We start from the raw sequence: 24526 nt of genomic DNA, 5'->3' as shown, positions 1-24526 counted from the left end.
GCTGAACGGATGAGGTGAGTATTTATTTAAAAAGAATCACGATTTCCTAAAACTCCCTTAAACGTTTTTCATTCTAGTTATGGATGGTTTAAGATTGTCCTGACCATTATTTTCTCTCTCTCTCTCTCTCTCTCTCTCTCTCTCTCTCTCTCTCTCTCTCTCTCTCTCTCTCTCTTTTTTTTTTTTTTTCTTTTTTCTTTTCTGTTTTCTTTTTCGATTCCGTTTTCTTTTTCGTTTTCGTTTTCGTTTTTGTTTTCGTTTTCGTTTTCGTTTTCGTTTTCGTTTTCGTTTTCGTTTTCGTTTTCGTTTTCGTTTTCGTTTTCGTTTTCGTTTTCGTTTTCGTTTTCGTTTTCGTTTTCGTTTTCGTTTTCGTTTTCGTTTTCGTTTTCGTTTTCGATTCCGTTTTCGTTTTCGTTTTCATTTTCATTTTCATTTTTATTTGTATTTTCATTTTCATTTTCATTTCCATTTTCATTTTCATTTTCATTTTCATTTTCATTTTCATTTTCATTTTCATTTTCATTTTCATTTTCATTTTTCTTTTTTCTTTTTCTAAGACTTATAGAGACCGATGTATGATTGCGCACAACCAAACCTGTTGCACACCAAAGAGAATGAACTCATTTTTGGTATCTAATACATTTTATGTATAATTTAGTTTATTTGGATTATTCAAAACAAATTTCAAAATAATTGTATCGAAATTATCTTTATCAAAAATATTAATTTAAGCTATCTAAATTATCTAAATTATTAAATATTTTTCATAATTGCTTTATTAGATTCATTTTTATTGGGAAGATAATTTAATCTATTTTTATTATTTTTATTATTAGATTACTTATTTTATTATTCATTTAGATCTTAGTCATTCCTTCGCAGGAAATATGATTTTTTGAAATAGAATTAAATTTTTGTGGAAAATCAACAAATAATAGATTTACATAATTTTGGTATATGGTGGGTCAGGTTTTTATGTCCGTGGACATCCATGATGTTACATCAGAACTATACAACTATATTCTTTCTTCCTATTCAATATGTTTCTGTACAGTAATTCCCCTGTAATTACAATAATCTTTGGGAAACTGTAATGTTATAACACAGTTGCTGAAGAGGATTACAGATAGTAGTCGAAATAAACGGATCTCCTGTGCTTCTGATTTTATTTCTCCGATTGTGGGTTTCAAGTGTACAATATTTTTTGTAAATATAATTGTATCACTTCAGAGGGAAATATTTTTTTTAACTCTGATTAAGAGTGTGTTAAATTTGAGTGTCTCCAAAACACTAAAAAATAAAAGAATAAAAATAAAAATCTTGAAGAGAAAATGAAGACAACAATTTGTTGTTTTAGGAGAAGATGGAGTAACTTTATGGATAAGGACGACAAATGGTAAGGGACATGGAACTGCCTAGTGTAAGCCTTATGGTCCCTTGCAGTCTTCTCTGTGCGACTAGATGCTAATACTCACTAGTAAGAACGTGATGGAAAAGGTTTCTGTAACTGACCTCAGTCTCGTAAGTCATGAAGAAGTAAGTAATTAATTAAAATAAGTCATTATATTCATAAGTCATTATAATTATATTAAGTCATTGATTAAATAAAGAGATATATTTATGCCATTATAATTAAATTAATCCATTAATGAAAATAAGTAATTATCTTTATAAGTCATAATAACTGAAATAAGTCATTAATGAAATTAAGTCATTGCGTCATGGCACTGACTGGCACTTGGGGAACTATGAGTGAGTCACTCTATCCGCAAGACCCAAGTCTTTCTTAAAATAAATAAATGAATAATCAAATAGACAGAAAATGTATAAATAAAACAATAAAAGAGAGACGAAATCAAAGGAAATTATATAATAATTGCAGAGTTGTAGCAAGCTGGAGAGTGGTACTCTAGTTGAAACAGAGTTGTTATAAATATGTGTGTGTATGTATGTGTGTGTGTGTGTGTGTGTGTGTGTGTGTGTGTGTGTGTGTGTGTGTGTGTGTGTGTGTGTGTGTGTGTGTGTGTGTGTGTGTGTGTGTGTGTGTGTGTGTGTGTGTGTGTGTGTGTGTGTGTGTGTGTGTGTGTGTGTGTGTGTGTGTGTGTGTGTGTGTGTGTGTGTGTGTGTGTGTGTGTGTGTGTGTGTGTGTGTGTGTGTGTGTGTGTGTGTGTGTGTGTGTGTATGTGTGTTTATATATCTTCACAAGCAAATAAAATTGCAATAAAGAGAGCTTAGTCTTCTACTTTTGGGAGGCAAGGTACCCATTCCCCGTCCTTGGTGAAAAGAAGAGCCCATTGGAGCGTCGGGGAAAGACAGGTACACGATTGCACCTAAAAAGGTTCCAAGGCTGGAGGAAAGACATTTAGGTTCATCAAAATAATTCTTGATATTCTATTCGAGAAGTATGAGTCCCTTTTGCTACCAAGAAGTGACGTGAAGGTGAATAGAATCCAAGATATAAGGAAAAGTAAGACATGGTATGTAATGAAAATGTTCATGAAATTCGAAAAAACTAGATGTAAAATTCAGAGACACAACCTGAAAATTTTCGATGGCAAATGAAACTGAAACGAAGATGAATTGAAAAGACCCGAAGTACAAAAAGTCACGACAAAAATTGTTGACACACCCGAGAATGACGTGTGGCCAAAAATCAAAATGACAGAATGACTCTTAACTGAAAAATAGAAATAAAAAATGGAAAAACAACATCGTGTCTCACAGACAAAATGTTTGTTTTACGTCTGATATTATACTAACAACAATTCTAGCTGTTATCAGTACTTTAGAAATCCCGGGTTTGAGCCCAGTATGAATAGTTATTCTTAGGATTCAGGTCTTCTAGCTTTCTAGCAGTGTGAAATATTCCCCGTAGCCGAATGGAATCCTAAACCTTCCATTTATACTCTGACGTCATGAGAATTTCCTCTCTGACTGTCCAAGTTCCCGCTCAGTTGAATAAAATCGCCCGGCGTTAGTGAGAATGAAATATATAAGTAAACATTGGCAGATCGCACGCTAAGTTCGATAGCGAGTTCGGTCGTTTCTTGTAGCTCCTGAGAATCTTTCAGAAGCTTATTTCGCTGTGTCCAAAAGTGTTCCGTCCTCTCTCGCCTCCGTAGCTGGGAATAGATCTCCCGCCAAGACCAGTTCGAGAATGACTTTGGTAATTTCTTGCAGCATTGAAGACTTTTCTAGAGATTTAATTAACTGTGTCCAAGAGTATTATGTTCCTGTCTTGTCCCGTCTTCGTAGCTGGGAACAGATATCCCGCCAAGACCAGTTCGAGAACGACTTCGTTTCTTCCTTAAAGCTCTGGAGACCCTTCCAGAAGCTTACTTCGCTGTGTCTAAGAGCGTTCCGTTCTCGAATTGTCCTGCCTTCGTAGCTGGGAAAAAAAATTCCTCCAAGTCCAGTACGAGAACGACTTCGATCGTTTCTTGTAGCTCCGGAGACCCTTCCAGAAGTTTACTTTGCTGTGCTCAAGACTTCTTCGTTCTCGTCTCGCTCCACTTCCGTAGTTGAGAACAGATCTCCCACCAAGGGCAGTTCGAGAACGACTTCGGTCGTTTCTTGTGGCTCCTGAGACTCTTCCAGGGGCTCACTTCTCTATATGCAAGAGCTTTCCGTTCTCGTCTCCTCTTGTCTCCGTAGCTGGGAACAGATTCCCCACCAAAACCAGTTCGAGAACGACTTTGGTCATTTCTTGTAGCTCCTTAGACACTTCGCTGTGCCCAAGACCTCTCCGTTCTCGTCTCGTCTCGCCTCCGTAACTGAGAACAGATCTCCCAGTTCGAGAACGAGTTCGATCGTTTCCTGTAGCTCCGGAGAACCTCCCGGTAAGGAAAAGACCTCAGAAGACTTATATTCGTATCGGCAGCGGAAAGATTTCGGAGTTTCCGAGGAACATTCGAGAAGTCATTTCTCTTGTGGGATTCAATAGCCAATTTTCAATACCTCCTGGCGAGATGTATAGATGGCCAATGACCAAACCAGAAGTCTTAAGTCAATTGCGGATAAGGACCTTTCTCCTACGATGACGTCATCTACTGATTTTGTTCTGAAAAAAAAAATCGAAAAAAAAGAATCGAAAAAAAAAGGAAGAGGACTATCACGAGACTCCAAATCTAATAATAATAATAATAATAATAATAATAATAATAATAATAATAACAATAATAATAATAATAATAATAATAATGATAATTAATAATAATAATAATGATAATAATAATAATAATGATAATTAATAATAATAATAATAATGATAATATTATTAATAATAATAATAATAATGATGATGATGAAGATGATGATGATGATGATGATGCTATTAATAATAATAATAATAATAATAATAATAATAATAATAATAATAATAATAATAATAATAATAATAATAATAATAATAATAATAATAATGATAATTAATAATAATAATAATAATAATAATAATAATAATAATAATAATAATAATAATAATAATAATAATAATAATAATAATAATAATAATGATAATAATAAAAACGAGATTACGAATGATAATGGGATATGTTTGTCACAGAGAAAGAACTCCCGTTTTGCATTTGGGACACAATAAAGACCAAATGAATCAGCGCGTATTATCGGATTATCGTATCAGGAGCCATGATGTAAACAATTACCAACTGGATGACGTCGGCTTCATTTCCATCTGTCGGAGTTTTTTATCATATTATCCTCTCTCTCTCTCTCTCTCTCTCTCTCTCTCTCTCTCTCTCTCTCTCTCTCTCTCTCTCTCTCTCTCTCTCTCTCTCTCTCTCTCTCTCTCTCTCTGTGGTTCTTTCATTCTTTCCTTTCCTTTTTTCTTTCATTCTTTCTCTTTTTCTTACTTTTTTCTTAATTCCTCAATTTTTTTTCTTTCTTTCTTTCATTCGTTTTTTCTCGGATTTCTTTTCTTTCTTACTTTTTTCTTTCTTTTTCCCTCGGATTTTTTCTTTTTTCTCTCTTTCTGATTTTATTTCTCTTTCCTTTCGTTCTTTGTTTCTTTCGTTTTCTTTCCTTCTCTCTTTCATTCATTTTTTTTTCTTTTTTCTTTTCTCCTTTATTTCATCTTTCTCATCTTCTTTGAAGAAATGAGTTCCCCAAAATATGTTTTCCTAATCAGAGGAAATTAAAAAAAAATGACCTCTAGTTTCTCTTCTCGAAGACGAAAAAAAAAAAAAAAAAAGTTGCCCAGCTGTCTACGAAAGTTACACCCCTACGACCCAGATCAACGCAGTACTTTTATGACTTTGAGAATGATATCTAAACAAGAATTCTAATCACTTTTAGCTTCTCCTATCCTTCCTGGAATCTCTGCTTTCCTAAAACCTCTAAGATTCCACATCGGAAGGAACAATATCTACAGGAATACAAGCTCTGGTTACTCTAGTCAACAACCAATATGATTCCGTGACCAGAGTACTAATTTCCAACTAATCTCAGGTCGCTGGTAAGTAATGAATATAATGGTTAGAATTGTTTGTTAGCTCCACTTTTCTAGATACATCTAATACGTGGCACAACAGGTTCCGACAGGATTGTGGCATTGTGTTTCTTACCACACTCACAGTCTCACTGCCTTCCAGTATTGTTCCAGCAATCATAGAACGTGGCTGTGCTGTGTGGGTTTACATTTTGAAGGGAAATAGGATAATAATGTCGATTATAATGGACACTGTTATCCCGTTTATTATTATGATGTGCAACATTGCCCTAAAATCTCTCTTTCTTTCATTTATTCTTTCATTCTTTCTTTCCAGGAATGATAGGTGGTGATGTACATGGAACTGCCTGGTGTATGTCTTATGGCCTCTTGCAGTCTCCTCTTTTTTTGTGTTTTTATGTTTATTTCTTCCTAATGTCTTTATTAAGAGTTTTTTATCTCCTTATTTCAGCTTTCTTTTCTTATTTTCCTTTTTTTCTGTTGTTTTTCTTTTTCAGTATTTAATTTTTTTTTTTTTTTTTTTTTTTTTTTTTTTTCTTGACCATCCGCTAATGGAGTCAAACTACGTTGATAATAACCTTTTAAAACCATTTGCTTATCTTCTGAGCTTGCTTGCAGATAGTGTGAACTTGCTTATAGATTTTGTGAGCAAACTTAATGACTTTGTGAGCGTGTGAGTCAAACTACGTTGATAGTAATCTTTTAAAACCATTATCTTATCTTCTGAGCTTGGTTGCAGATAGTGTGAACTTGCTTGTATATTTTGTGAGCAAACTTAATGACTTTGTGAGCGTGTTTATAGAATTTGTGACCGTACTCATACATTTTGTGTTCGTGTTTATAGAATTTGTGATTGTGCTCATAGACTTTGTGAGAACCCTTATAGGATTTGTGAGCACGCTTATAGATTTGTGAGCTGCTTAATGATTTTTTGCGAGTGTTTGCAGATCTTGTGAGCTAATCCATAGATTTTTAGAGCGTTCATATAGGTTTTGTGAGAGCAATTATAAATTTTGTGACCTGGCTTATGATTTTTTGAGCATGTAGAGACTTTTTGAGCATTCATATAAATTAGTGAGCTAATCTATATATTTTAGGGCGTTCGTGTAGCTTTTGTGAGAGTGAGCCACAAAAACTGATTCCAAATATCAAAAATGAATCATACGAAAATCGACTAAAACGTATGAATCTGTTTTCCCTAAAAAAACGTAGACTCAGAAGTGACTTGATACAGGTCTTTAAGATTTTAAAGGGAATTGACAACATCAAAAGTGACCAAATTTTCACATTGAATGAGAATCAGACAAGAAACAATGGTCTCAAACTCTCCGGAAATAGATTCAATTTGGAAGTAGGTAGAAACAACTCTGCCAACCGTGTAGTTAATGAATGGAATAAACTTCCTGCACAGGTAGTGCAATGTAGTTCAGTTCGAAGCTTTAAGAATCATTTAGATAAACACCTAAGCAAGATGCTGTAATGATTATAATTTATTTTATATTATTTGTTTTTGTTTTGTTATCATTTGTCTGTCTGATTTTCATTTATTATTAGTTATATGTGTATATATATATATATATATATATATATATATATATATATATAAATATATATAAATATATATATATTTCTTTTCTTTTCTTTTTGAGTGTTCATGTAGATTTTGTGAGCAAGGTTGTAGATTTTGTGAGCATAGTTATAGATTTTGTGCTCGTGCTCATAGAATATATTTTGTGTAGCAATGGGGAATTCAACTCCATATTTGTGGCTCTCGAAACACAGCTGAGGGCAAACAAACACTTGAAGGAGGAGATGAAAGTTAAGGTGTCCATAAAAATACTCTTACGCAACGCTACCCTTCCATTTAACCCTAACAGAAACACCTCCGTAAGTAGCTCCAAATACCTTATCCCTCGCCCCACCCCCTCGCCCCTTCGCCCCCTTGCCCCTCTCAGAGGAATATTTACTTTACTGGTACTGATCTAGTTCCAAATGCCTTATCCCTCGCCCCACCCCCTCGCCCCTCAATCTTCGCTCCTCGCCCCGTCGCCCCTCGCCCCCACGTCCTATCACCCATCACCCCTCGCCCCTCGCCCCTCGCTCCTGGCCCCTCGCCCCCTCGTCCCTCGCCCCTCACCCCTCGTCCTTTGCCCCATCGCCCATCGCCCATTCGCCCCCTCGCCCCTCTCAGAGGAATATTTACTTTGCTGGTATTGGTCTAATTCCAAATACCTTATCCCTCGCCCCACCTCCTCAACCCCTCGCCCCTCGTCCCTCGCCTCGTCGCCCCCTCGCCCCCTCGCCCATCGCCCCTCGTCCCCCCGCCCCCTTGTCCCTTTCAGAGGAATATTTACTTTACTGGTACCGATCTAGCCGTGACGGGGCACAGAGAGGAGTCCTCAGATGCTTCCAGAACTCGAGACTCGGGCTCCAGAAGAACGAGAGGGTCTGTTGCTGGATGGAGACCTTCAAGAGCGAGGCGAAGGGGCTCTCGAAGCTGCGTAAGACCTCTGGAGGGTGTGTGTCTAGTCCAAGATAGACAAAGGGGCCTTTCAATATTTACGTACTCTTCCCAGCGTCCTATCGTTCAGTTGTTGTTGTTGTTGTTTTTATGTCATTTTCCGTTTATCTTGTATTTATCTTTTATTTTTTTCGGTGTATTTTTCCAGATCGTCTCAGTGAGTTGATTCATTTATGTGGTTTCCATGTATTGCCTCAGTTGCTTATCTAATTAATGAATTAATTTTTTTTTTTTTTTTTTTTTTTTTTTTTTTTTTTTAATATCTATTTGTCAGTTTTGTCATGTCATACTTTCGGTGTTGGTCTATTTACTTAGTTATTCATGTATCAATTTGACTAATTACTTATCTATCTTTTTATTCACCTATTTATTCATTTATTTACTGATCTATTATTTATCAGCAGCAGCAGCAGCATTATTATTACCATTAATATTATTATTATTAGCATCATTATTAGTATCATTATATATATTTTTGTGATGGAGCGTATAGGTGAACGGTCTAAGTAATTGTCAATTAGATTACAGTGATGATACGCTTATCTCTATATTCTGAATGCCTTTGTGGCGTCCGCCATTGTCTTTATTTCTTCATTATGAACATATTCATACCTGTAATTCATTTTTATGTTTTTTAATTTCAATTGACCTTATTTAAATTTTATTTTATTTTTTGTTTCATTTCATTTATTTATCTATCATTGATCTTATTTCTATCAATTTATTTGTTTATTTATTCATTTATTTATTTATTTATTCATTTATTTATTTATTTATTTATTCATTTATTTATTTATTTTATCTATTTATTTATTTATTTGTTTGTTTATTATCTATTTATTTATTTATTTATTTATTTATTTATTTATCTATTTATTTATTTATTTATTCATTTATCTACTTATCTTTTTTTTTACTACCTATTCTCACCTTTTTACTTGATAGGAGCCAAGACCATGAGGCTCTCGTCTACGGTCGTCACCTTTGCCTTGGGTGCAGGGACAGCCTGGATAGATAGCCGTCGTCAGTGGGAGTAGGGACGTGTTCTTGTGAATTTATGTGAACATTGTGTGAACACAAGAACACAGACAGTGTGTTTCAAAATTCTTCCTTTTTTAATTAAATGTAATGAAACCAAATTAGATAAAGATAAATTCAATTAGATTGTGTTCAATTTAATTAAATATATCTAAATACGATAGAATAAGATTAATTTAAAGAAAAATATTTTTCTTGTATTAATAAAATTATCTAATGATAGAATAGAAATGTATAAAATGTCAATAATAGTCATTTTTACTAACACTAAAAATTTTCACTAACCTACTTTACTCTCACTAACGCAATTTCATTTTGGTTACGCTAGTTTCCACTAGAGATAATTCTAGAGTAGACAGAGCAGTCAAAATGATGTATAGAAAATGAAGACTTCATTAATCATCTAATCTTTGTTAATTAACGTAATCGCGTCTCATAATTATACTCTGACCACTTGACAATAAGGTTTTATGGGAATTAGGTGATTTTGGTTTTTCGTTTTCTTTTTCGTCTTTTTTTCATAAAACTCAAAAATTGTAATGAAAAAATATCAATACAATTGTTACAGCGTTATTGATATGAACAATATAGAATCTGTTATCAATGAACACACACACACACACACACACACACACACACACACACACACACACACACACGCACAGACACGACTCGTGGCGCAGTGGTAGAGTCCCCGGCAGCCACCGCGGCGGTCCGGGTTCGAATCCCGCCCAGGGCTGAAAAAAATCAGAGTCGTTATTCCAACTCTCGTGGGAGGGGAGTTGGGTGTGGGTGTTGGTGTAAGCTCACAGCATTACCAATAGATCGGTCATATATGACCTTTGAGCTCTCTTTTGGGAGGGTAATAGCTGTCGATCACGTGTCCAACACGTGATCCAAAGACCGTGGTCAATCACACGTACACACACATACACACACACACACGCACACACACACACACACACACACACACACACACACACACACACACACACACACACACACACACACACACACACACACACACACACACACTCGGTGGCGCGGTTGCTAGAGCGCTGGACAGGGAAGTACGGTGGTGCTCGCAGTACCTGGTTCGAATCCTGCCCAGGGTCGAAATTATTTCGGTATCGCTGTGCTTCGGGTCGTTACTCTGACTCTCGTGGGCGGGGAGTTGTGTGTGTGTGTGTGTGTGTGTGTGAAAGGTCATAGCATCACCCATAGATCGGTCATAAGAGCTCTGAGCTCTCTTCCAGGAGAGAAATAGCTGTCGATCACGAGTCCAACACGTGATCCAAAGACCAAGGTGAATGCACACACACAAACACACACAAACACACATACATGTGTGTGTAATTATACACGTGTGCATGTGTATGTATGTTCGCCATGTGCTCTAGACAGCACTAGCGTGTAACCTACACGCACAGAGACTCCCTTGGCGTGTGATGGAATAGGAGCCTCATCCTAGATTATGATATGATTGATGGCCGACTGATACGTCAGCACTGAGTGGGAAATCATATCTTTTGACGCCTTTGTCAGCCCACTGACGGGCGTGATCTCTTCTAGGTAGAGGCTGGTAACGTAAGAATAATTTCTTTATCCGTATCCACCTCCAGGCCAGGATTTGTTGGTAATTTGGAATTCATTTTACGAAAAGTGAGATGAAGAAATGAGTAGGTAATGTGTTGTTGTTGTTGTTGTTGTTGTTGTTGTTGTTGTTGTTGTTGTTGTTGTTGTTGTTGTTGTTGTTGTTGTTGTTGTTGTTGTTGTTGTTGTTGTTGTTGTCGTCGTTGTTGTTTTGTTTAGATTGAATATCGAAGTTGAAAATAATAGTGTCATTTATTAAAGAAATTAGTGCTAAGATTATTGTTATAAATATTTTGTTCTAACTCGGATCAAATTATGTTATTTTGCTTAGAGATATTTTGTGAATGTTAACCAAACACAATTTCTTGGAAGTTATCATTTTTCTAGATGATAAGGTACTTTTTCTTCTAGAAATTTAATTATTTCTTGTAAATATCCAAAGATGTATCTGATAAACAATATTTTGAAGAAACTAATTTAGAGAACTGGAACCTGACCACTATAGAGAAAAAAATAAAATTGTTGTCAGAAATGGTATTGTTATTGCTGCCAACCATCAGAATTATTGTCAACTGACGGTTAATCTATGCATTTGAATTCGAATCAAATTTCGGGCAATAGGTAATAGAATTTTTATTCATTTCTATACGAATTGAATATGGGCTTACTTTCCTCTGAAAATATATAATTTTTCTTTTATTTTCCATTTTACTTATCTATTTATTATTATTTCTTTTTTTATATTCATTACTATAGTTTTATAACCGACATGATATCACGCCGACTTTAGACGAACCCAAAGACGACGACATGACGTCATATATAAACCCCGCCCCTTTTATGCTTTGCCTCTAATGATAATAACATTTGATTGGACAAAGTCACCTCACTGAAGCCTTCACAACGATCTGACGTCATTTATAAGTCCCGCCTCCTTACGATGTGACGTCATTTGTAAACCCCGCCTCCCAAAGCGTTGATAAACCAATGCTGTTGTTGATGTAAAAGACTTAGTGACTTATCTAATCATCTATATTCAATAAGGCCTCTTTCCCTATATAAAGAAGGTAGCCAGCAGCCAGAGAGATAAAGATAAAAAGATATGTACACACATATATATATATATATATATAATATATATAATATATATATATATATATAATATATATATATATATATAAATAGAGAGAGAGAGAGAGAGAGAGAGAGAGAGAGAGAGAGAGAGAGAGAGAGAGAGAGTCACGGCAGCGAGTGTTTGAGGAGATTTGAGGCTAAATTTTACAATTCCTTTCAATTACCTTATATCTTATCTGTTTATTTACTTATTTATTTATTTATCTGTTTAGTTGTTGAATTATTTATAGATTTATATATCTATTTACTTATTTATTTATTCAGTTATTCATCTATTCATTCACTTATTTATCTATTTATCTATTTATCTATTCATTTATCTACTTATCTATTTATCTATTAATCGTTTGTCTGTTTGCATTTTATTTGCTATTTTATATGTTTGTGTATTTAATACCTCTATTACTTACGAGCTACCGGCTGTGCCAGTCACTGCTTCACGGGGGCTCGGCCGAAAGTGCCATCGGTAAAACTTCACCAGATCTACAAGACTCCAACTGACCTACAGGGCTCCAACTGATCTACAGGACTCCACAAGAGCTATAGGATTCCAAAGGATCTACAGGACTCCACCGGGTCTGCAGGACTCCACCGGGTCTGCAGGACTCCAAAGGATCTACAGGACTCCAACGAATCTACAAGACTCCTCCGAATCTACACGACTACAACTGATCTACCGAACTCTACCGAATCTACAGGACTCCACAGGATCTGCAGGACTCCACCGGGTCTGCAGGATTCCACCGGACCTAATGGACTCCCCCGGTTCTACAAGACTCCACAGGATCTACAGGACTCCATCGGATCTACAGGACTCCATCGGATCTACAGGACTCCATCGGATCTACAGGACTCCACCGGATCTACCGGACTCCACCGGATCTACAGGACTCCACCGTATCTACAGAACTCCACCGAATCTACAGGACTCCATCGGATCTACAGGACTCCAACTGATCTACACAATTCCACCGGATCTACAGGATTCCAACTGATCTACACAATTCCACCGGATCTACAGGACTCCACCGGATCTACAGACTCCACCGGATCTACAGGATTCCATCGGATCTACAGAAATACACCTATCTTACAGGACTCTACCGTTCTATTGAGTAAATATCACAATTTGCTTATTTTACAAAATTAGAGATTTTTGACATTTTATTTCTTGATATCAAGATCCACTCTTTGTTTATCGGTATATTTATCTATTTACTAATTTATTTTTATCTATTTTTTATCTATTTACCTACTTTTGTGTTTGTTGTCTGATTGATTAATTGATTAATTTGTTATTTATTCATCTAATTATATTGGTTTCTGTCTTTTCCCGTTGTGGCCTTACCCTCTTCTAGTGATTTCATTTCCTTGTCAAATTTGTCTTTTAATAATCATCTCAATTAAATTAATTTAATGTGCTCTATTTCTTTTTCTGAAAAGCTGGATACCCTCTGTGTCCCTGAAATAACATTGTATGTAAAGGAGATATACATATAAGAAAGTACACAGACATACATACGTGAACATATATACATGCACCCACATACACACATATTTATGTATTTATGTGTATATGTGTGTATACATACGTATATACACACAGACACACGCATTTGTATATCTATGCGTATGTATATACATGCATACATGCTTATATACATGCATACATACATGTATATATTCATACATACAAATGTGCGTATATACATACATATATACAGTATATACATACATGCATATACATATATATGTATATGCTAACCCGTAACAAAGTTAAAGGTTAGCTGGGTTAGAATCCTCGGCTCGTCCACGTTTCAATTTCCAACGGATGCCTCCATCGAGCGATTCTTCAGTCTCGACTGCGATGGCATGGAATTAAAAGTGATTTGTGGTTGACAAATATATATATATATATATATAATATATATATATATATATATATATATATATATATATATATATATATATATATATACATACCCCAGAAGATCAAACAGGAAATTTTTGGGTCTATTGGAGGCTTTGTAAGAAGAAAGAGAGGAGAGACATGAGTCGAAAAAAAAATCAAAAAAGAAAAGAAAAAAGAAAGGAAGGAAGGAAGGAAGGAAAGCAAAGCTAGATGAAAGAAAGGCAACTCAAAGAAAACGGGAGAAGGGGGCGGGCGAGGAAGCCTATGTGAAGATATCAGTGGCCGTAAAATGGAATTTTGGTTTGTTTTAATTTTTATTTTGTTTAGTTTGATCTTACTTTACCTTGTCTTAACTTGTTTTTTGTTTTATTTTGCTTTATTTTGTTTTATTTTGTTTTATTTTGTTTTATTTTATTTTATTTTATCTTAATCTATTCTATTCTATACTATTATATTCTATTCTATTCTATTCTGTTCTATTCTATTCTATTCTATTCTATTCTATTATGCTCACATCTATTCTATTCTATTTTATTTTATGTGCTTCTGTTGAATTTTTACATTTTCTTTTTCTAAAATAATGTTATTATCTAAATAAGTTATTATCTAAATAAGTTATTATATAAATATAGTTATTATCTAAATAAAGTTATTATCTAAATAAAGTTATTATCTAAATAAAAGTTTGTGTTAGATTAGGAATAGCGCTACCTTACCTTTATGCTTGTGTTGTTAGCGTCTACTGGTTGCAAATCGAGAGGTTAATCTTCTTCTTCTTTAGGAAGAGGAGGATTTGTGTCTTGTGGCAAGGAACTGTGATGTTAACAACTTCTCTCCGCCTTCCTGCAGATGCTCAGTCACGTAGGAAGAGTTTCCTCCAAAGTCTTCAGGTCAGGACAATAGCCCTTTTTATGTGCCGAAGTCCCTTGAAATGTCTTTGGTGTGAAAAGGTGATTTTCGTAATGGTTCCTTCCACATTGATGTTCTTACACGCGGTAAGCATACTTCTTGAGCACCATGTTATTCGACAGGCGTTTCCTCTTTGTGTCTCTCTTTCCTCTTTTATCTTTCTCTCTCTCTTTATAGTTTTGTTCTTTTGATACTTCTTTAATACTTCAGAGGCCCCACTGAAGTGTGGGGCTCTTCATACATATAACCAGGTTACTTAACATACTTCACAGTTTCATGTGCACTTAAAAAAGATTCATCAAAAGTCTGTGCCTATGTGTTAAGTCAAATGCAGCAAGAGAATACCATTAATTATTCACTCATGTCATATGTAACAGGATAAGCAGCAAAATCTTTCAAAATCCCTGATGAAGATTTTAGAAGATCCAACGTCATTTCTAAAAGAGTTCACTCCCTCTCTCTCTCTCTCTCTCTCTCTCTCTCTCTCTCTCTCTCTCTCTCTCTCTCTCTCTCTCTCTCTCTCTCTCTCTCTCTCTCTCTCTCTCTCTCTCTCTCTCAAAGGATTTACAAAGGATTACATAGGCGGAGCATGCTGACAGGACCTTTTGGTCCATATCTAGGTCGTATGCGAAAAAATTATAATAATGATAAATAAATCAATCAATAAATAAATAAAAACTCTAATAATGTAAATCATAATTAATAAAATACATAAATAAATGCATAGATATAGTTAAATAATAAACTAAATAATAAATTGACATATAACTAATAATAAATGAGCATCAAGCAAATAATAGTAAACAGACAAATGATAACAAAACAAACAAACCAATAATATCAAATAAATGACAGTCATTACAGCATCTTGTTTAGGTGCTTATCTCTCTCTCTCTCTCTCTCTCTCTCTCTCTCTCTCTCTCTCTCTCTCTCTCTCTCTCTCTCTCTCTCTCTCTCTCTCTCTCTCTCTCTCTCTCTCTCTCTCTCTCTCTCTCTCTCTCTCTCTCTCTCTCTCTCTCTCTCTCTCTCTCTCTCTCTCTCTTTCTCTCTCTCTCTCTCTCTCATAATTTTTTAGAAAGAGCCAAATTTTTTCGTGAAAAGATTCTTCATAGTCGGTGATAATCACCACTTACAGGCCAAATTAGCAATTACCATAGTCATCTAATCTACACAAATTACCTACTTTGGCGATATTAAATGATTACGTCAAGTATAAGAACTTCATTGAATTTTAATAAAATATCCTGGAGATATTTCTAATCCTTTCACTACAAAAAAGGCTCATCTTTAGATGAATAAAATCGCCTGGTGGCAGAATATAAGAATGGAGGAGAGTACAAGAGACCATAAGGCCTACACTAGGCAGTTCCATGTATCCTTTCTCTTAAAATGACCTATTGTTTCAGCACTCATTCAATGTTTACTAAGTTTATTCAATGCGTTACTCACTCTATTGGTAAACCAGTTCTTGTCTATTTCCTTCTTAAACCTAAATTTATCAAATTAAATCTCATTACTACGAATCCTTCACTGCTGTTTTAATATGATGACCATGCCTGCATCACTCTTGTTAAATCCCTTGTCCCAATTAAATACCTCTATTGGTGCGTCGGTGTACATTCACTACTTTCCTGAATAAACTGTTGGGGTAATTAAAAATTAGGAAAGTAGTGAATGTACACCGACGCACCAACGTAGAAAACAGCCCCGGTGTGTACAAACTTCCCTGCAAAGACTGTGATGAAGTGTACTGGGGCCAAACAGGAAGAGACTTAACCACGAGAATAAAGGAGCATAAAAATTCGGTTAAGTACGGACAAGAAAATTCAGCTGTGTTTCTCCACACCAGTAAGGAGGACCACCGCATGGATTGGGAAAAGGCTGAAATTATTTATAAATCCCAGTGTAGTTTTCGAAGAAAAATTATTGAATCCTCTCTCATTAAACACCTACCCAATTTTAATTTATCGAAAGGTCAATGGTCACCAGACTGGATCACATGGATGGCAGCAAACAAATTAATTATGAAAGCAGCAGGACAGATTCCCACATACCAACCCCAAATAACCTGAGTCCCCTTGTCCGCGTCTCCTAATTGTTCTCTCCCTGTCCATATTTATACTTGTTAACTCTATTCCTTTGTATCATTCTGCTGAAGAGGACCACAGTCAGTGGTCGAAATATACAGATAATTAGTATTTCTGATTTCTTTTATCCGACAGTGGGTTAACAAGTTTCATTTTACCAATGTGCTATTACATTACGCTGTGCTAATATATATATATATACATATATATATATATATATATACATATATATATATATATATGTACATATATACATACATATAGTATATATATATATATATATATATATATACATATATATATATATATATATATACGTATATACATATATATATTGATATATATACATATACATATATATATTAATATATATATGCATATATACATATGTATATTAATATATATATATATATATGTATATATAATATGTATATATATATATATATATATATATATATATATATATATATATATATATATATATATACATTTTAGGAACTATTCGGAGACCTGAATTTCAGTTGTTTTCATTTTGCGCGCATGCGACCTGAAAATATGTCGGAATTTTTGCGCCGGAGTCTGTCCGTCCCGACCGACCTGGAATGGTGTCACCAAGAGAAGTAAATTTTCGAAAACCGAAAATTGCTTTTGTTTCAACGCGTTTGTCAGAGGAGCTTGATATGAATAGACCCAAGGGAAACTAAAATTAGACAAATAAATAAATAAATAAATACATGAATCAATTAATCTATTCATTCAAATAAATAATAATACATAATTAAAGATAATGATAGATAAAAATGAATAATAGAAATAGACAATCGATTAGATCAATAGATACATAACTAGGTCAAATAATGAATAAATGAATAGATTGATTAACTAATTAATTAATAAACGAATAAATGTATATAAAAGTTAATATATACTTATGTGAATATATAAATGTATCAATATATAGATATATAAATCTACAAATATATCAATGTGTGTGTGTGTATATATATATATATATAAATCTATAATATACAAATATATACGTATATAAATATATGAATATATATATATGTAAATATAAAATATATATATATACATATATATATATATATATATATATATATATTGATAAGTATTTTAGACAAATTATTTGGATGATGGAGAACATATATACAGGGGAAGGCTCGGAACCCTATACACTCTAACGTTTCGTTCGCGTAGAACTTCTTCAGAGAGTGTATGTAGAACTGCAATTGGAGTTTATGTACTAAATCTAATTATCTTTTCGGACACTTGGGAAAGGTCGTTTTTCTGGCGTGTTTTAGAATTAAAATACTAGTTTCTTTAGCTAAATTGATAAACCCTCCTCGATGATTCGATGAATTTAGTAGAAATATATGCTGATTCAACAATTCTTCTAGTGAATTTATCAAAACCTTTATGTAGCACTTCAGCTTCTCTCCAGTTTGGTAAATGATCGAATTTTTCCGCATGAACTACTAAAGAATTAGATGTCCTATGTGCTTTTATGTCGTTTTTATGTTCATAAATTCTTTTTTCTAATCCTCTTGACGATTCGCCAAAATAAGCCATTGAGCAACTATTGCACGGGATTTTGTATACATAGCTAAAATAACTAACAAGAGGATAGGTGATTTAATAAAGACTTCTGAAAAGAGAACCAATTCCGAAAACAGCGTCGTATACAAAATCCCGTGCAATAGTTGCTCAATGGCTTATTATGGCGAATCGTCAAGAGGATTAGAAAAAAGAATTTATGAACATAAAAACGACATAAAAGCACATAGGACATCTAATTCTTTAGTGGTTCATGCGGAAAAATTCGATCATTTACCAAACTGGAGAGAAGCTGAAGTGCTACATAAAGGTTTTGATAAATTCACTAGAAGAATTGTTGAATCAGCATATATTTCTACTAATAATTCATCGAATCATCGAGGAGGGTTTATCAATTTAGCTAAAGAAACTAGTATTTTAATTCTAAAACACGCCAGAAAAACGACCTTTCCCAAGTGTCCGAAAAGATAATTAGATTTAGTACATAAACTCCAATTGCAGTTCTACATACACTCTCTGAAGAAGTTCTACGCGAACGAAACGTTAGAGTGTATAGGGTTCCGAGCCTCCCCCTGTATATATGTTCTCCATCATCCAAATATATATATATATATATATATGTATACATATATATAAATGTATATATATACATAAATATATGTATATATATATATATATATATATATATGTATATATATAAATATATATATGTATATATATTTATACATATATATACATATATATAAATATATATATATATATAAATATATCAATATATAGATATATAAATCTACAAATATATCAATGTGTGTATAGATATATAAATCTATAGATATACAAATATGGAGTTATGTAAATATATGAATATATGTAACTAATATATATATATATATATATATATACATATATATACATATATATATATATATATATATATATATATATATATATATATACAGTATATATATTTTATATATATATATATATATATATATATATAATACATATACAAATATACGAATATATAAATAGATAAATATGTAAATATATATATATATATATACATATATGTAATAGATATACAAATATATGAAGATATAAATAGATAAATATATATATATACTGTATATATGTATATATATATATGATATACATATATATACATATATATATGTATATATATATATATATATATATATATATAAAGAAAATCGTTCGACAGTGGCCAAAATAAAATTTAGAAAAAATATTCTGCATGAAAAACCTTTGAGATGATAAATACCAATATTTCATAAATTACGCAGTTCTGTAAACGTATGTCCTATTATTATATCCTATATAATTTATTTTTTCACAATTAGAAAAGAGTAGGATCGTACGCATTGAGGCCCTGAACTACCGCTGAAGTCGTCATCTTCGCCAGCTGTACTTAGACTGCCAAGGCAATAATCAGTCACTGGACTCGGTCATGATCCGATTTGTGCAAAAAGTGGTCAAAACCTTTGCCCTATATGCTAGGACTTCAGTCATAATGTGTATTTACTGGTGTGTAGGAATCGAACGCTGGACAGCGTCATACAATGCAGCACCGAAACCGACAAACCACTCAACACATGAAAGGCTAAATAAGAAAAAATCTACGGGACATACTAATCACGTTTCGCTGCCACCCCACGGATTTGCAAATGACCCATAATAATAAAGTTTATCAATTATATCAACTACGCCATTTTCTATAGAAAGCGCCAGTGGAGCGTCGCTAATTGCGCTGGGGGTCGAGGTGATGGCAGTTTGAACCCTGGCATCGGTGGGTTGGGCCTAGGGTATGGTTTATTAAATTACACGCTACAAATCTGATAGGGTAAGTTTGCGACGTTAAAACGAATTATCATTAATTATCGACAAAATATTTCTAAGAAAAATCATGAACAACATTAAACAATTAACTTACTGACTAAAGATGGTTTCCCTACATTGAATGAAATTATATGGGGACATACAGACTGACCCATGTAACGCGAAATGGAAATTTAGAGTAAAACCGTTTTAAACTAGGACTAAACTGTATTACCACTGTAAAAAAAACACTATAATAGACACTATTGTAGTGAATTTAAGTTCGTCTTAAAATAGGATCGTTGTGGAAATAGGACTCCTACAAGACAATATCGTAGTGAAATTAAGATTGCTTTAGAATAGGATCGTTGTAGAAATAGGACTGAACGGTAGTACCTCTGTGAAATAGGACCGCCACAAGAAAACACTGTAGTGAAAGTAGGAACGTCTTAGGACCATTCTAGAAATAGGGCATACGTTGTAAAATAGGACATTCGCGGAAAAGGAGGTCACGTGTAGGGTGTGGCCATAAAGGAGAGAAAATCGCTCGTAAAATGTAATGAACGCCAGCCTACTTTTATCTTGGCGCAAAACGAAGACGATTTTATTCCTCGAAGACGTTGACCTATAGCCACTGGGATCAACCCGGTTCGATTAACTCATGAACGGGCTATCACACTGGGATATTTTTCCTCCGACTTACGGAGGAGATTTGCTCCCCGCAGCTTTTGAGATGGAAATGACGAAGGAAAATATTTTTCCTCCAGCATATCAAAAGACATTTGTTGCAAAAAATATATATATGTATATATTCCCTTGGTGATTTTACGCCGGAAAAAGTTCGGAGATGAACGGTACCTTCGATTATTGGGAGGTTGGTTGAAGGAAAAATAGCCCAGTGTGTTAGCCCCTTCATCCCCCCGAAAAGTTTCCTGACAGCTTCTAGCTCTGCCAATGTAATCCATTCTTTGCTCAATCAACTCACTCTCCGACTCCCATTCTGTGGGAAGTGAGAAACCCCTGGGAAGGCAAAGCCCTGTCACCTGCGACAAGCAGTGTTTTTTTTTTTTTTTATATACCGATGTCGAGTCGCCTCCTCACCTGGCCAAGAGACCCGGGAATCAAGTTCACATCCTCCTACTTATGAGTTTGCTACGGCCTCCAGTGAGCTACCGCGCGGGCCCCATTCTAAACAATCCACATAAATCCACTCTTGATGACACCTAAAGACAAACGTTCAGAACTTTAACGTCCATATAGGCTTCCCGTTGAACTGAATAAAATCGCTCGGCGACAGCTAAGATGAACATAGAAATAGAATATAGATGCCGAAGATGTAATGAAGAGAGAAGGTCGAGAAACCACCATAGAAGTATTTGACCAAATCCTGACCTGAATACCAAATGCGATCCAACCGATTTTACGAACGACCCAGCACAAGCGTCTGTAGAAAACAAAATAGAATTTCCTTATCTAGAAGAAAGAATAAGATTGATGGCTCGCGTCAAGCGGTATTATGGGATCTACAAAGGTCTTCTTCAGCTGAGTAGGACCACGTGACAAAGGAAACAAAGGCGGGATATAGAAAATAGAGGGTTGCGATGGATGGTTGAAGGAGGTAAAGACAGGATTCTGGAAAGTCGGAGAGGAATCCGACCCAATCATGCCCTGAATATCCGATGCGATTTTGCCCGTCTCCCTTCGCCAACGAGACTGAAGAAAGTGGAAAAAGAAATTAAATAAAGTATTTCCATTATATCTGGAATTATGATGTCCGTTCCAACCCACTCGTCGCTTAGATTTTCGTCTCATGTTAATAAAATCATCCAACGGCACTTGCGTCGAAGTCATTTGTTTAGAGAATCAAACGAAAAAAATACGACAAAAAGTCTTGAAAGAGATCAATTTGGTTTTAACTTAAACTGAATAAAACTGACTGACGTTAACGGGAATGAAGTTCTTAACCCTCTTAGTCTAGTGAGAAGGTTAATCGAGCGTTAATCTAGATCAGCTTCAGAGAGGTTTAACCATTTTGTTACCGAAAGGGTTTAACCTTGGTTAAGATAAACTACCTGAAACACTAAAAGGATTGAATGTTCCCTGTGAACAGTTAGTCAGAGGTTAAGATTAAACTAATGAGTTTAGGAGCCCAAAAGGGTTTAACTATAACTAATGCCTAAAAATATGCATCAACCCAAAATTGGTGGGATATGGGGATTAGGGAAATACATTATATCAGCTGAATAAAATCGCTTGGCGACAGCAAGTGAAACATATAAGGAATTTTATTTATTTATAAATTTATTTATCTATTTATTTTACTTTTTATTTATTTTATTTTATTCTAATTTATTTCAATCTATTCTATTTTATTTTATTCAATTTTATTTTATTCTATTTTGTCTTATTTTATTTATTTCATTTTATTTTATTTTTTATTTTATTTCATTTTTTATTTTTTATTTGCTGCTAAAAGCTTCTTCGATCAACAGGAACTATGCTTTGAGTCATAAATCAACTCAAACTTTATGAGAGAATCCGGCCAAAGTTATGAGCAACGAGATCCATCATGCCATGTCTCAATGCTTTATCACCAATGTCCAGCGCTTCTATCCCTGGGATACATCCACTTATCTATTCATTTATTCATTTATTCATTCATATATTCTTGTATTTCATTTTTACTTTTGTTTTATTTGTTTTTATTTTTATATTCTTTTTGATAGGAGACTCATCTTTTACCCACAGAAGAATGCTACGTAGCCCTGGTCCGCAGGGGAATCACTAAAGACCTAAAGACATTGACCGTACAAGATTTATGCAGCCAATGCCCGGGGACTGTTGCAGTAAACAACCTCATTTGGGGACCAAAGTTCTTCTGGAGCCGAATGTCGGACGAAGAAGAAGAACAATAAATCTAAAGTCGATTATTCTTCTCCTCGACAAGGTCTTCCAGGGTTGTCGGTTGTCCTTAGAGTTACGGGGCGAGGGGCGAGGGGCGAGGGGCGAGGGGCGAGGGGCGAGGGGCGAGGGGCGAGGGGCGAGGGGTGAGAGGCGAGGGGCGAGGGGCGAAGGGCAAGGGGCAAGGGGTGAGGGGTGAGGGGCGAGGGGTGAGGGAGGAGGGGCGAGAGGCGAGAGGCGAGAGGCGAGAGGCGAGGGGCGAGGGGCGAGGGGCGAGGGGCAAGGGGTGAAGGTCGACAGGAGGGGACGAGGGGTGATGAATGGAATGCTTACGATGGCAGACCCTTATCTATGGTGGAAGCCGCCACCTTTGCCTTTTATACTAGGACTCCTATCCTTTCACTCCGTGAAACAAATTATATGTTCTATTCTGGTTGCCGTCAGGTGATTTTTTTCAGCATAAGGTAAAGCTCCCGCAATTACATTGTTATCATTTACTCCAATTCATTCGTTATTTATGTACAGACATTAATTATTTAATTATTTTTTATTGTCAATTATTTTAGGTTGCAGTATTTATTCTGAAGGCTCAGGATAATTTGTATAATTAATCAAGTGTGTGTGTGTGTGTGTGTGTGTGTGTGTGTGTGTGTGTGTGTGTGTGTGTGTGTGTGTGTGTGTGTGTGTGTGTGTGTGTGATTCACCATGGTCCTGGATCACGTGTTGGACTCGTGATCGACAATTATTAACCTCCCGGATGAGAGCTCAGAGCTCGTATGACCGATCTGTGGGTAATGCTGACCTTACACGCACACACACACACACACCCAACTCCCCGCCCAAGAGAGTTGGAGTAACAACCTGCAGCACAAAGTTACTGAAATTATTTCAGCCCTGGACGGGAGTCGAACCCGGACCGTCGTAGTGGCAGGCGAGAACTCTAACCAATGCTCCACGAGGTGTGTAGGTGTGTAGATGTGCGTGCGTGTGTGTGTGTGTGTGTGTGTGTGTGTGTGTGTGTGTGTGTGTGTGTGTGTGTGTGTGTGTGTGTGTGTGTGTGTGTGTGTGTGTGTGTGTGTGTGTGTGTGTGTGTGTGTGTGTGTGTGTGTGTGTGTGTGCGTGTGTGTGTGTGTGTTTGAATATAAACAGAAAACAAGTGATAGTAACCCCTATGAATGAAATCGTGTCAATTTATTTTAATGATTCGCTCTTTTCTCAATAACTTAAGACTTACGTAACCCATGTGATTGTCCGTGTTTTGAATGAACATAATTGACGAAGTGAAATCAATGTTTGCTCATTCAGAAACAAATCTCACGAAATGTGTGAATATCTACAGCAATTAGTGTTCCGTCTATGTTCTGTCGCCAGGCGATTTTAATCAGCTGAGAGAATCCCACCCCCAAAAACAGTGATTCTTAATTTTTTTCAGACCTAAAACCCCAAAATTCAAATTCAATTGAATTTGATAAACACTCTCTTATATGACCCTAATACTCTCAAGAAAACAAGACGGCTATGAACAAATTCCCTAATTCTATAAACTCTTTTTA

General features: G+C 35.1%; 1 protein-coding gene across 3 annotated transcripts in view; it reads right to left on the bottom strand.

Annotated features, from left to right (window-relative positions):
* LOC143037984 (glycine receptor subunit alpha-4-like) overlaps positions 1–24526 on the bottom strand; it is a 125841-nt gene that overhangs the window by 99941 nt on the left and 1374 nt on the right. For all 3 annotated transcript variants that reach the window (XM_076206752.1, XM_076206754.1, XM_076206753.1), the window contains exon 2: positions 14382–14886. The gene's annotated coding sequence lies outside the window, so the exon portion shown is untranslated. The remainder of the gene's footprint in view (positions 1–14381; positions 14887–24526) is intronic.

The sequence above is a fragment of the Oratosquilla oratoria genome, chromosome 23 (genome assembly GCF_046742065.1).
Source record: "Oratosquilla oratoria isolate Oo_2021 chromosome 23, ASM4674206v1, whole genome shotgun sequence".
Classification (NCBI taxonomy): Eukaryota; Metazoa; Arthropoda; class Malacostraca; order Stomatopoda; family Squillidae; genus Oratosquilla; species Oratosquilla oratoria.
This window is presented reverse-complemented; position numbering and strand designations above follow the sequence as displayed.